The sequence below is a fragment of the Triturus cristatus genome, chromosome 4_1 (genome assembly GCF_964204655.1).
Source record: "Triturus cristatus chromosome 4_1, aTriCri1.1, whole genome shotgun sequence".
Classification (NCBI taxonomy): Eukaryota; Metazoa; Chordata; class Amphibia; order Caudata; family Salamandridae; genus Triturus; species Triturus cristatus.
Window position 1 is genome coordinate 213,257,326 of NC_140585.1, and position 11,983 is coordinate 213,269,308.

Sequence of the window (11,983 nt, forward strand, 5' to 3'; positions counted from 1 at the left end):
ACTGTGTCAAAAATGTTTCATATATGCCGGCATCAATGCTGCTCATAATGAAATATGGAAGGTTACACAAGCAGAAGCCGCATAAAGAATACGAGAAATTGATTGTATTAATTTAGAGAAATCTCTCGCTGTGGTCGACAATGGGTCAACGACTCTATCATCCAGGATTTAGTCACTGGGCAACATTGTCTCTTCTGCTATTGACATACTGGAACAAGATTTAGCCATGCTGCAACAAGGCCAGTCTCAATTACGTTCTGTTATGTTATTAGGCTGGACGCTACAAAACTTGCGTGCAGGCTATGTGCCTTGGCATTTCATCAACACATTGTCTCTTTTTACAGAATACAGTCTCACTGAAAAACAGATCAAAATGGCACAAAGGGGAGCAAAGTATACAGTGCTGAGCATTGAACAACTGGAAACATTGCCATTTACGGTAGCAGAAAATCCAGCTACAGAATGGATCATTCATGGCAAAATAACTCTGCCTGTTACAACTTTCCATTTTCAGTATTGCCTCAAACAAATGCAAGCAGGCAAATATGAAAGGTTGGGTAAAGAATACATTAAGACATCCTGGGATTTACCTTACATACACAGATGTTTGAGTGGGGGTTGTGAAGTGTTCATTAGTGGTACTCACTGTGAAAATGCACTGAGTTGGTCACTCATTTGTTGGGATATTAGTTTACAAGGGGGTTGTAATGGTTCTGTGGCAAACCTGTTCTGTCACCTGCAGGGTACACCAGCTGCTATTATTAATCCAACGTTTGGCCAACTTTCGGATGGGAGTTACCTCATGTTGAATGATCAGAGTTGCTGTGGCATGCTGCCAGGAATTCCATATCTGGCAACGGTTAGTGCCAGGGTCACTTGCTGTATGCAAGTATTGTTCCCCCAAATAGACACTGTCAGGGAGTCACATTTATGGCCTTCATTGAAAGTTTATTCTATACGATTTGATACTTTAAGCAGAATGAAAGCCATGCTATTACAACAAACCGTGCCTTTGACCTCGGCCAAAGAAACCTTTGATCTACAAATTGCAAACTGCCCTATACATTTCGTAGAAATGATGGAACGTATCTTCAACATGTCTGACACGAGTTGCATTGTACATGTATTTAAGAGCATATGTTCCAGACTGTTAACACCTTTTCAGGCAGTCCTCGGAATCATTCCAAACTTCGTGCACTCGGTGTTTGGTGGTCTGCCACTAATTCTAGCACTCGTTGCAGGAATCCTATTTTTATTCCTACTACTACGCTATGGCAAGCCAATCCACCGGCATCACTGCCAGCAACTTGGAGAAAGCTCTCCTAGAACGGAAGTGTCGTGAACGCATAGTACAACTTTTGGGCTTACCTCATCTACGAGAATTAAATACAACATGGTTTCTGTCATTCAGACCAATCTGGCAAGATTGCAACTTACCTGTTCTACGCTGCCTGCTTTGCGGTGAAGAATGTGTGCTAGACATCTGTCTAACACTCCCATCAGTCATGCCAATGGATATCGATACTTTGCTGGACCCGATAACGGCTCATGCTCTGTGTTGTCCCAAGAGGCTACCAATCCTGATGACGGCATTAGTTGAGATCTCACAGACCCAACATGCTAATGCTGAGGTACTAGATGAATCAACAGGCACACAGGTAACATCGGTAACAAACATTGCTACTGGGGATGCGTCACATCTATGTGCAGTTAGTCTTCTAAACGAGGTATTCCAACTGTCACCAACATTGGTAGACGATCTTTTGTCTACAGGAGTAGAGGATTTCATGTTTTCACCAGACCCTTGAACTGACTTTGATTCGGCCGACAGTGTACCAGGGATGCTATGAATTTGGCCTCCATATTTTCAAAATAGAACAAAAACTTGGAACGCTTCCTAGAATTGACTTTTTTCTAAATTTGAAAATACATGGCAATTCGATTCAATCTGCTTACAGTAAAACTATTCATAGAGAACATACTTCTTTGAACACTTCCATGGACACATTGTCACCTTTATTCACCACAATTTCATTTATGTACCATGACATGAAATGGAGTTTGAAATGTTCTTATATAATGGGAACCATTTCATCATATTCATGTTCGTTCATTTAGCATCTTTTGTAAACATATGCTTAAAATGAACACCTGCTTTAGTATGTACAGAACCTTTGCATTTCACGTCTAGCGAAAGCTTTTTTTTAAAAAAAAAACATATTTTAGTATGCTTTTACAAATGTTTTTAGCAACATGTGGTACTCAATTTTAATGTTTAGCATTTTATTGTTTAGCATTTAGTACAATCGTTCATTCGAAAATGGAGTGGGTGTTGTATTCCGCTTCAGGTGTTCGTATATAGTTTTTCCTGATACATGTCCTTATATGGGCACAATTTGCATTGCCCTTATATAGGCATAGGATCCCAGTCCTTATTTAGGCATTAGCCATGCTATCCAAATACAGGCATGGTCACCTATATCCGTCCACCCCAACATCACAACGAGTTCTTAGAAAACAGACCCTTAAGCTGTTGGGAGTTTCCCTATCCCAGGATTATTGATTTCTCCAAGAACTTATTTATTATACTTGAACCGCTATACCCTAAGGGTTCATTCATGACATCTTCCTCTGCCCACCTTACGTCTATGCAAACATTCCTAAGCACCTTCCAGGTATAAATATACCTTCCCTTACCATGGCAAGCCACGGCTCGGCTGCAAGACTTGATACTGCTCTCCACGGCGGCAAGCAAGAAGCAGACCTCAACTTAGAGGAGCCCGTGTCCCGGCCTGACACACTGACAAGACGCTGTCATCCCTGCTCGCAGAGAATCCAGCTTCCAGTGTTCTGACTCCCTTCGCGGCGTGTTAGAGTTCAAGAACCGGATAGAGATTCCAACCTCTCTCATTCTTAAGGTATGGAGCTGACTAGAACCTAGAGAGACTCTTGGCATACAAACTTGACATACAAACTATAACATACCGTATTATAGAATACATCATCTACTTCTTACCTTGTCCTAAACTTAGGTACACTGGGGTAGAATTAGTTAGAGAACGCATCGTATGAGTACTCCCATTTTTAGCCTATGTTATTTGTGTATATGAATATATGTGTCATAGCTAAAAGATAATGCTGGTGCAGTATTATTTCTTTCTACTGTCTACGCTGTACATAATATATCTTGCATATTGTCTTATGATTGTAACCACACATATCTCTTACACGAGAAATAAGACTGTTCAATAAATCCTTTAATTGAAACGCCCATATACTCTTTCTGTGTAAACTCTGCAGAAACTAAGCATGCACGATTAGCTGAGTGAAACTGTTATCTATTGTTTCCACGATTCTGAGAGTGTTCTGATTCTAAAGTGAAACAAAGTTGTCATGTTTATGTGGTTGCCAGAAATTACTCGACAGGGGCATACTAACCTCAGTCCTATGCCAAAACTATAGTGTATATTATTCCAATGCGCAGACCCTATTAGCGAAATAGGAACTACACTACACTATTAATGTTATTACAGATGCTGCAGGCCCAACGGGCTGAGGCGCAACAACATTATACACAAGTCAGAGCCGATAACATAGCTAGACTGAGTACATTGGTGGAAGTTAATGATGGAATAGCTATGGATAGATAAGACGCCGGAACAAACACACAAAAAACTGGCCATGACAGATACCTGGACTTTGCGCAGTCTAAGATCAAAGATTTGGAACATCAACAGAGGAGAAACAACTTGCGTATATTTGGTACAACGGAAGGAAAGGAGGGGGAGGATCCACGTCCATTCATCATGCAGCTTTTCAGAAAGGCCTTTCTGGAGCTGTCAGATTGGGATATGGACTCACAAACACAGAAAGCATACAGAATCCCCATTAATCACTCTTCTAAGTCAAACATTCCTGATCTTATTGGAGGGGCCAATGCATTTCTGTTGAGGCAAGCTGTTTATATTACAGCTTAAGCAACAGCTTGAGTTTTACTCAACTTGATGACAATAATAGCTTGCTGTGACTTCTGCAATCCTACAATGGATAGGCAGCGATAAATATGACAACTTATAGACCCATTAAAGACTGCCAGACCACAGGTTTTTTGCAGGAGCCAGCTAGGCTGAAGATTGTCTGATAGGGTTTTAAATGGTTTGGCTCTGTAGAGCAGGAAGCAGTTCAGATTTTGTCTAAAATATGGGGGTGAAGCCATGTACAAATTAGTCAAGTTGCCAATATCTTAGGCGTTGGGAGAGTTCTTGGGTAGGGGGTTTCTTCTATAATTCCTTCTTTCATTAATTAGAACTTCTCTTCCCCCCCTTTTTCTCTTTCTTTACCTCCTTCTTTTTTCTTTTCTTTTCTTTTTGGATGAGGTGTTGGAGGATGGTGGTGACAATGGGGATTGTGGCAATCCTTGTTTTTGAGGAGTAGATAGCTTACATTTCATTTCATTATTTCTTTTCTGATACATATAATTTAGAGGGGCGTGGGTACTGTCAGACAGTAGATGTGGTGGGGAACATGGGAAGGCGGAAGCTCCCAGGGCTGTTGGCTCTGACAATCAGGTTTAGGGATGACTCTTCCAGCCTACGTTTGGGAGAGAGTGGAGATTCAAGGGGAAGAGGGGTGGGACTACAGGCGGTGAGGGGAAAAAGTCAATGTAGTGAAGGATTGCATCCTATTTGTGGCAAATGCCAAATCTAAGATAACCAGAACTGCTCCATTGTCAGAAGTAGTTGTCCCGGAGGAACCTTGGATTAATTTGGAATTGGACATTGTTTATAGTTTTGACTTGTTGTTGCAAGGAGAAAGGTTTGTTCTGGTGTTGCTGGACTACACTTCAAAATGGGTTTCAGTTTGTTGTATAAGTACTGTGAGGACCAGAAGTATTTTGGAATTTTTAAGGGATGTGTTTGCTTCAGAAGGGATCCCTAAATGCATTGTCACCGACAATGGGGTTCAGTTAATCTCCAGTGAGATGAGGGAGTTCTTGGAGGAGTTAGACATCAAACGCTTACACATTGCTTTGCACTCACAGCAGGCCAACAGCCTGGTTGAGAGCATGAACAGACTGGTTAGGGCATTTACTCAGATAGCGGTAGAAAGAAAAGTTCTACTCTGGTCTGTGCTCACAGAAAAATTGTGGACACACCGCAATGCACCCAGTATCGTGACCGACGTTTCACCTTTCCATTGTTTGATAAAAAGGCTTGCTGGGTCCAAACTCAATCCAGCCTGGGTTAACTGTGAGGAGTGAATGAAGGTGGTGGATTCTGGTGTGGTGCAGAGACTCCAGGCAAAATACAAGCTTGGCATGTGGGTGATTATGTTTTTATAAAGAAACCAGGATGCTCACCTAAGGGGAAATCAAAATAATGAGGTCCCAAGCGTCCATGTGAAGTTAAATGTAGTGATTTGTGTGACAGTGGTGCATGAAGTATGTCCATGTTGGCAAGGTGCAATGGAAGTAGAAGGTGAGTGAACATTTTAACACATCACAAGAAAGTAACCATTGCACTCTCCGTTCTAGGAAATCACCACCCTACCCGATAGATTATTACTTGGGTAGTAAATGGTGGAGATGGTAAACCAGAACTGCTTTAAGTGTTGACATTTTAAATCAATGCTGTATCTATTGAAATCTGGTATTTCATAATACTATAGGATGATTTCATGCATTTGCATTTTTTAGTTTATTGTGTAGTATACGTGTAGTATAAGTTCTACCATGCAAATATTTGTTTTACATTCTTTTTATTTTTGTTGTTGTTGCTCTAGTTGTTATTTTCTTTCCATATTGTTATTCATTTTTGTTTTACATGTTTTGTATACTAGGGGTTATATTTATTTTTTATAAAGGTGGATTTGTTGTGGCTTGCTCTCAGAATATCACTGATCTAGTGTTCCATCAGTGATGCTCCAATACCCTAGTAACTGGTGGTATGTTGGGGACAGCCAGTGGGCATGAGTTGGAAGGAGAAGCAAGAAGGTTGTGTCTGCTGTTGGTGGGATTAAGATCCTGAACTTAAACTGCGCAGTGTATTAACTTAACAATACTGTTTTTCCATTTCTGCCTGCCGTTGTTTCCTTGCAGGGATGTTCACATGGTTTGTTAGTCCGCGAATACATGTATCTCTGTACTATTGATTGAGAGCCTGAGAAGACGAACTTGATAAAGAACATGAAGAGCCAAAGGGTTCACTGCAGTAATATATCGAAGTGTCACATGTGACCAAGGGTGGTGCCATTCTCAGGACTGGCCAGGGAGAGTCTGTTAATGTTGCAGCTCATAATGTGAAAATGAAAAGGACAATTGAGCCCATGATGGTGTAATAAATGGATGTTACCCAGACGGTTCTTTTTTTTTTTTTAAACTAGTGTTCTCCAGTGTATCATTTGTAAAACAATAAGTGATGGGGCTCTCGTCAAGAGGCAGCTTCCACCAGCCCATTTCTCCTGTATGCGCCACCTAAAACAGAACCAACTATCAACCAAGAAAGTTGGAAGAGGATGTGGAGTAATGGCCAGAGGTGCAGACTTCGGAGCTGGGGAACCAGGTTCAAGTCTCAGCGCCTGCTCAAAATCCTGTGATTCTGGGCAAATCACTTAATCTCTCCGTACATAAATGTGTCATTAACTGGTGCTCATGAAGAGGACTGGTGTTGATGATTAAGTGCCAGTGCTGAACACTGGAAACAACCAGCTCAAATTAAGCACTGGTGTTCTCACAGGTTGATGTTGGCCACTTTTCTTTGGCCTTTGAGAGGTACAGACCTCTATGCTTTCACCTTTGATGCTTAGCTGAGTGTGGCTTAGGCTAAACCTCTTGACTGAGTTTCTGAAATGCTGACACCTTCCCTCATATTTCCACAATTGTTCTCTTTTTCACATTCACTGACCTTTGAGACTCCTTAGATTAATTTCCTTTAAAAGCTTTAGACTCTAGATTTGAGGACTTCAGATATTACTAATGTTTAGGAGAGATGATCGAAGACTCTTGTCTGAGCATCAGATTCTTCTGTTAATTCTTTGTATTTCTGTGATCGAACTTCTTGATTGTCATATACTGATGTGCCTGAAGTTCTTCAGAAGGTTTATCTATCCAGTTGTCATTCAGTACCTTTACAGCATGGTATTCAGATTGATTTACATCAACCTGACTGCTAACTTGCAAAACAACTACTTGAGTGTATTTGCAGTGCTCTTGTCCTTTTTGTGTAGCCAAATGGGTTACACTGTTAATTATATGTGTTTGCCCAAGAGCAAAATCCCATCACTTCTCAGTCGTATAGAAAGACCCATTGGATGACCAATGTTAAGAGGCTGGCACAGCACTGGATCGACTGGTAGCATTGTCGGATGGTTCTTCACTGAAGTGAGGGAGTTGGGGTATGCTCTTTAGAAATTGCCCAAACCCAGTCCAAACCCCCTAAAGTGGTCATGTGGTCACATTTAGGCCCGAGTAGGTACACCACCATCTTACTTGCTCAAATGTTAAAGTTGACATCTTTTCTTAAACGCTGAGGTTTGACACACATTTGTTTGGGTGCCTGTGCAAGACAATATTCTCTGAAATAATAATAATAGGCATTTATAGAGCACAACAGCTACCTCAAACAGATCTGTCCCGGCGCTAAGGGCTTATTACAAGCGGTGATCTGGCCAAACAATGGAGCTAACCTAGACTAAAGAGCCGAGTTTTTAAGGTCTTCCTAAACACTTGTACAGACTCAATCAGGCGCATATGGGGGCATAGATTTCCAAAGCCTGGTGCTTCTGACCGTGAATGATCTCCCTCCCATTAAGGGACTTTGCATAGCGAGGAACACAAAGCAGGCGCCGGAAGTTGGATCTCAAGGTGCCTTTCTGTTGATATGAACATAGCCTATGCCTAAGGTAGTCAGGGCACTTGTCATGGATTGCTCAAAAGGCCAAGGTCAAAGCCTTGAACTCTATCCTTTTAGCTACCAGGAGCCAGTGAGGTTGTCTGATACAAGGGGAAATATGATGGTGGTAAGGGACCCGTTGTATTAATCTTGCTGTCTCATTCTGTACCATCTGCAGTCAATTTATCTAGTAAGTAGGCAGCCCTAGGTACACACTGTTGGCATAGTCCAACTGAGAGGTCACCATAGCATGGCTTTGCTTACATTTACACTTCTTCATAGGCATAGTATAAAGCGCCTTGAACATTCTGTACAAGGCCTAGGTCCACTATGCAAGATACTGTTGTTATAGTCTGCTCGGCGACTGAGCTATCACGAAATAGATCATTAAAGAATCAACAATAGCGGAGTGACTGGGGCTCCAACATGAATACATAAGTGCAGTGTATTATATGAACAACATCACTCCTGTGTTAAAACAGAGGAACATTTCGTTTACACTGCTGAGTTCACCCCCATGCCGGATTTCCAGCCCAGCTGATTCATGATTAACTCCTGCAAGGGATGGAGCTCTCCACCAGGACGGACTCCATAATGACAGTTACCCATAGGTAATGGGGAAGTTAGATCACCCGATAGGGATTCTGGCAGATTCACCCACCTGAAACACATTAGATAAGTAGCACTAGGCAGGAGCACAAAATATAACAGTACTTATATGCAACCTTATATCCCATGTACCAGCACAATGGTTAAATTGTTTATCTTTGTCACCATTCTCCTGATGCTCAGCACACGGTTTTGTTTCCTTCCATTGATTATTGCAGCACACAAATTTTACCCAAGAATCATAATGATTCAATAAATGTTGAAATGCCACGTTGTGAATTTCTTGTGTATCTCTTTGGGTATGCATGAGTTACCAAACTGAATGGTTCTTGATCTTTTCCCACAATTTCCTTGGTGATTCAGGGTTCTCATGTTCTGATGTTCTGAGGTTGCACATACCACCTGTTATCTGACTGTGGTTAGGGGTACAGATGGTGCATGGTAAGCTAACAAGACTAAGGCCAACATATCCTTTTTTAACATTTAAAAATAAATCATTTTTTAACCCCTTCAGCGCGGCGCGGATTACCGCGCTGTGCTGAAGGTTCTATTGCGCGGGCGGGGCCATGACGGAGCGGTTCCGTCATACGCACAGCGCAACCGATGCGCATGACGGAACCGCTCCGTCATGCGCATCGAAGGGGTTAATTAACAATGATCGTGAGACCATACAAAACAACACCTTGTCTGAATATCATATTGGGAGATAATGCATAAGCTATCAGGAAATCACACATCAGGGAAACACAAGGGCCCTCCAACATTTCAATATGACTACCCATCCAAGAGGGTACCCGTTCCTCTATATTTGCTCTAGGGCACCCATACTTTCTTCAATTTTTTCATGCACCCCCTGCTTTTGTATACAGTGTCTTCCGCTCTTTGGCACCAGTCAAGGCCGCGCTCCCAATCCTCCAAGAGCGGGGGCACCTGCACCCCCATCCCCTGATAATGTTCCGTTTTGCAACCCCTGCAGCCAAGCCCAGCCAAAGCTCCACGTATCTCGACCAATCAGTGTCCCCTTTAATCAGCAGTAGAATTCACTTCGGGTCCATCGGGACTGTCATCCCCATTACCTTAGACATAGTGTCTGTTACCTTCGTCCAAAATGGGATGATCTCCGGACACTCCCATAGGATATGAAAGAAGGTGCCCTCCTGCTAACAACCCCTCACACAGACCGCTGACTGGCACCTTCCCCATGCATAAAGGTGAGTGCAAGGATAGTAGGTACGATGAAGGATTTTAAACTGCACTAGCCTAAACCTAGAGCGGATTGCGATCTCTCTAAGACCCTGGAGCGCATCTTACCAGTCTTCCCCATCGAGTCTCCCAAGGTCCCTGGCCCATGCCGCTCTGAGATTAACCAGGGGATCGGGTACATTATTTATTAATTTGCGATAGATTGTGGATGTGGGTTTCTCCGCAATGGGGTCGAGTAATAACCAATCCTCCATCGGGGAGTAATCCAGGATGAATGTACCACTCGGTACATGGGAGCGCAGGGCATGCAGGAGACGTATGTCCTGATATCTCTCTGAGTGATGTAATCTGTACTCCTTCTGAAGGTAGTCGAAGGTGTGGTGTGAGTCCCTTTTCCATACATTCCCTAGGAATTCAATGCCAATCTGTTGCCACCCCTTAAACCCCGTCAGAGTCGTCACTTCATGCAGCAGCTCACCCTGCCACAGTGGAGTTTTCCCGGTTAGCTTGCCATCCCAGCCCAGGAGTCGATTAGCCTCCTTCCAACAGTGTAGAACTACCTTAATGTGTTCAGGCCATGACCACTGTGATCTGCGGACATAAAGAAGAGGTTCACAATTGCCCCATGACATAACCATTCTATCCACTCTATATGCGGGCTCGTCCCTATCTGTGTACACCCAGTTGTTAACCACCTGCAACTGTGAGGCCCAATAATATAATTTAACATCTGGGGTCGCCAAGCCCCGTCGTACACCCCCCTGTGAAGCGCTAGCCTAGGGGATCCTCTGTCCCATAACAAGGTTCGCACCGCCTGTGAGATCCGTTTGAATATCCTCGTAGGGACCGGGTATGGAGTGTTCTGCAGAACATATAGGAGTCTCTGCAATGTAAGCATCTTAAACAAGGCCGACCTACCGATGAGAGAGAGCGGAAGGGTGCGCCAAGGAGCCACGTCAACATTCAGGCGAGCCAGCTGAGGCTCGAGATTCCTCTAAAAAAAACTCCTTCCTGTTACATGTGACTTATACTCTGAGGTATTTGACCACCGGAGCCGAGCACCGAGACGGGACTCGAGGGGGAGAGCCCGACAGAGGAACGATCACAGACTTCGACCAGTTGATGGTATAGCCAGAGTAGCTGCCGAACAACTCGAATAAGTGTACTACTTGAGCAATCGAGTGATATGGTCATGCCAAATAGAGGATTAAATCGCCGGCGTATAGGGATATGCGCTCTTCCCACTCGTCAGTTGCCGCCAGGCCCCAGATTGAGGGGTCCCTCCTGATCCAGTGGGCCAGCGGCTCCAGCGCGAGGGCGAAGAGGAGGGGGCACAGGGGGCATCCCTGTCGAGTCCCCCTCCGCTGGGAAAAGGCCCGAGATACAGCCCCATTGACTCGCACCCGAGCTGTCAGTCGTTCGTACAGGAGCCGTATCCAACTACAGAAGATCGGTCCGAAGTACAACCTCTAAAGTACCATGAACAAATATGGCCATTAGATACTATCGAAAGCAATCGAGGCGTCCAGGGCCATCAATGCCGTCTGAGTATCCCCAACATCTTCGGTCATGTAGAGAACCCCATAGAGACCCCGAAGGTTGTGACGAGTGCTTCTGCGGGGCATGAACCCGGATTGGTCAATGTGGATTAGGTCTGTAACCACCGATAATAGTCGATCAGCCAGGACCTTGGCGAGAACCTTGGCCTCCACGTTTAGCAAAGAAATTGTCCGGTACGAGGCGCATTGGTCTGCTGGCTTCCCTGCCTTGTGGATCACCACTATCATGGCTTCTCTTTGATCAGGGGGTAGGCTCCCGCACTCTCGCGCCTCATTGAGCATCCCAAGCATAGGGGCTGTTACAATCATGGCTTGCTTTTTGTGAAGTTCAGTTGCGAACCCATTAGGACTGGAGGCTTTACCCGACTACAGGGAGTTTAGAGCATTACCGAGCTCATCTACCGTGACATCTGCTTCTAAACGTTCGCTCATTTCCTCAGATAGCATGGGAAGCGCAAAGTTGCGTAGAAATTCTGCACAGTCCTTTTCAGTTCTAGTGCATACAGGAGAGTATACACGCTCAAAGTGAGCCACAAAGGCCTCTGCTATGTCCATACTGGACGAGCATAGTGAACCCGCCTCGTCCCTCACTGCAGATACCCATGAGCGCTCCCTATCTCGGGGCTCCAGCCTTGCTAGTAATTTCAGCGTTTTGTTACCCACATTATAAATCCGGTGCTGTGTGGCCAGCACATAGGCACGGGCCTCACCCTCGGCTAGGGC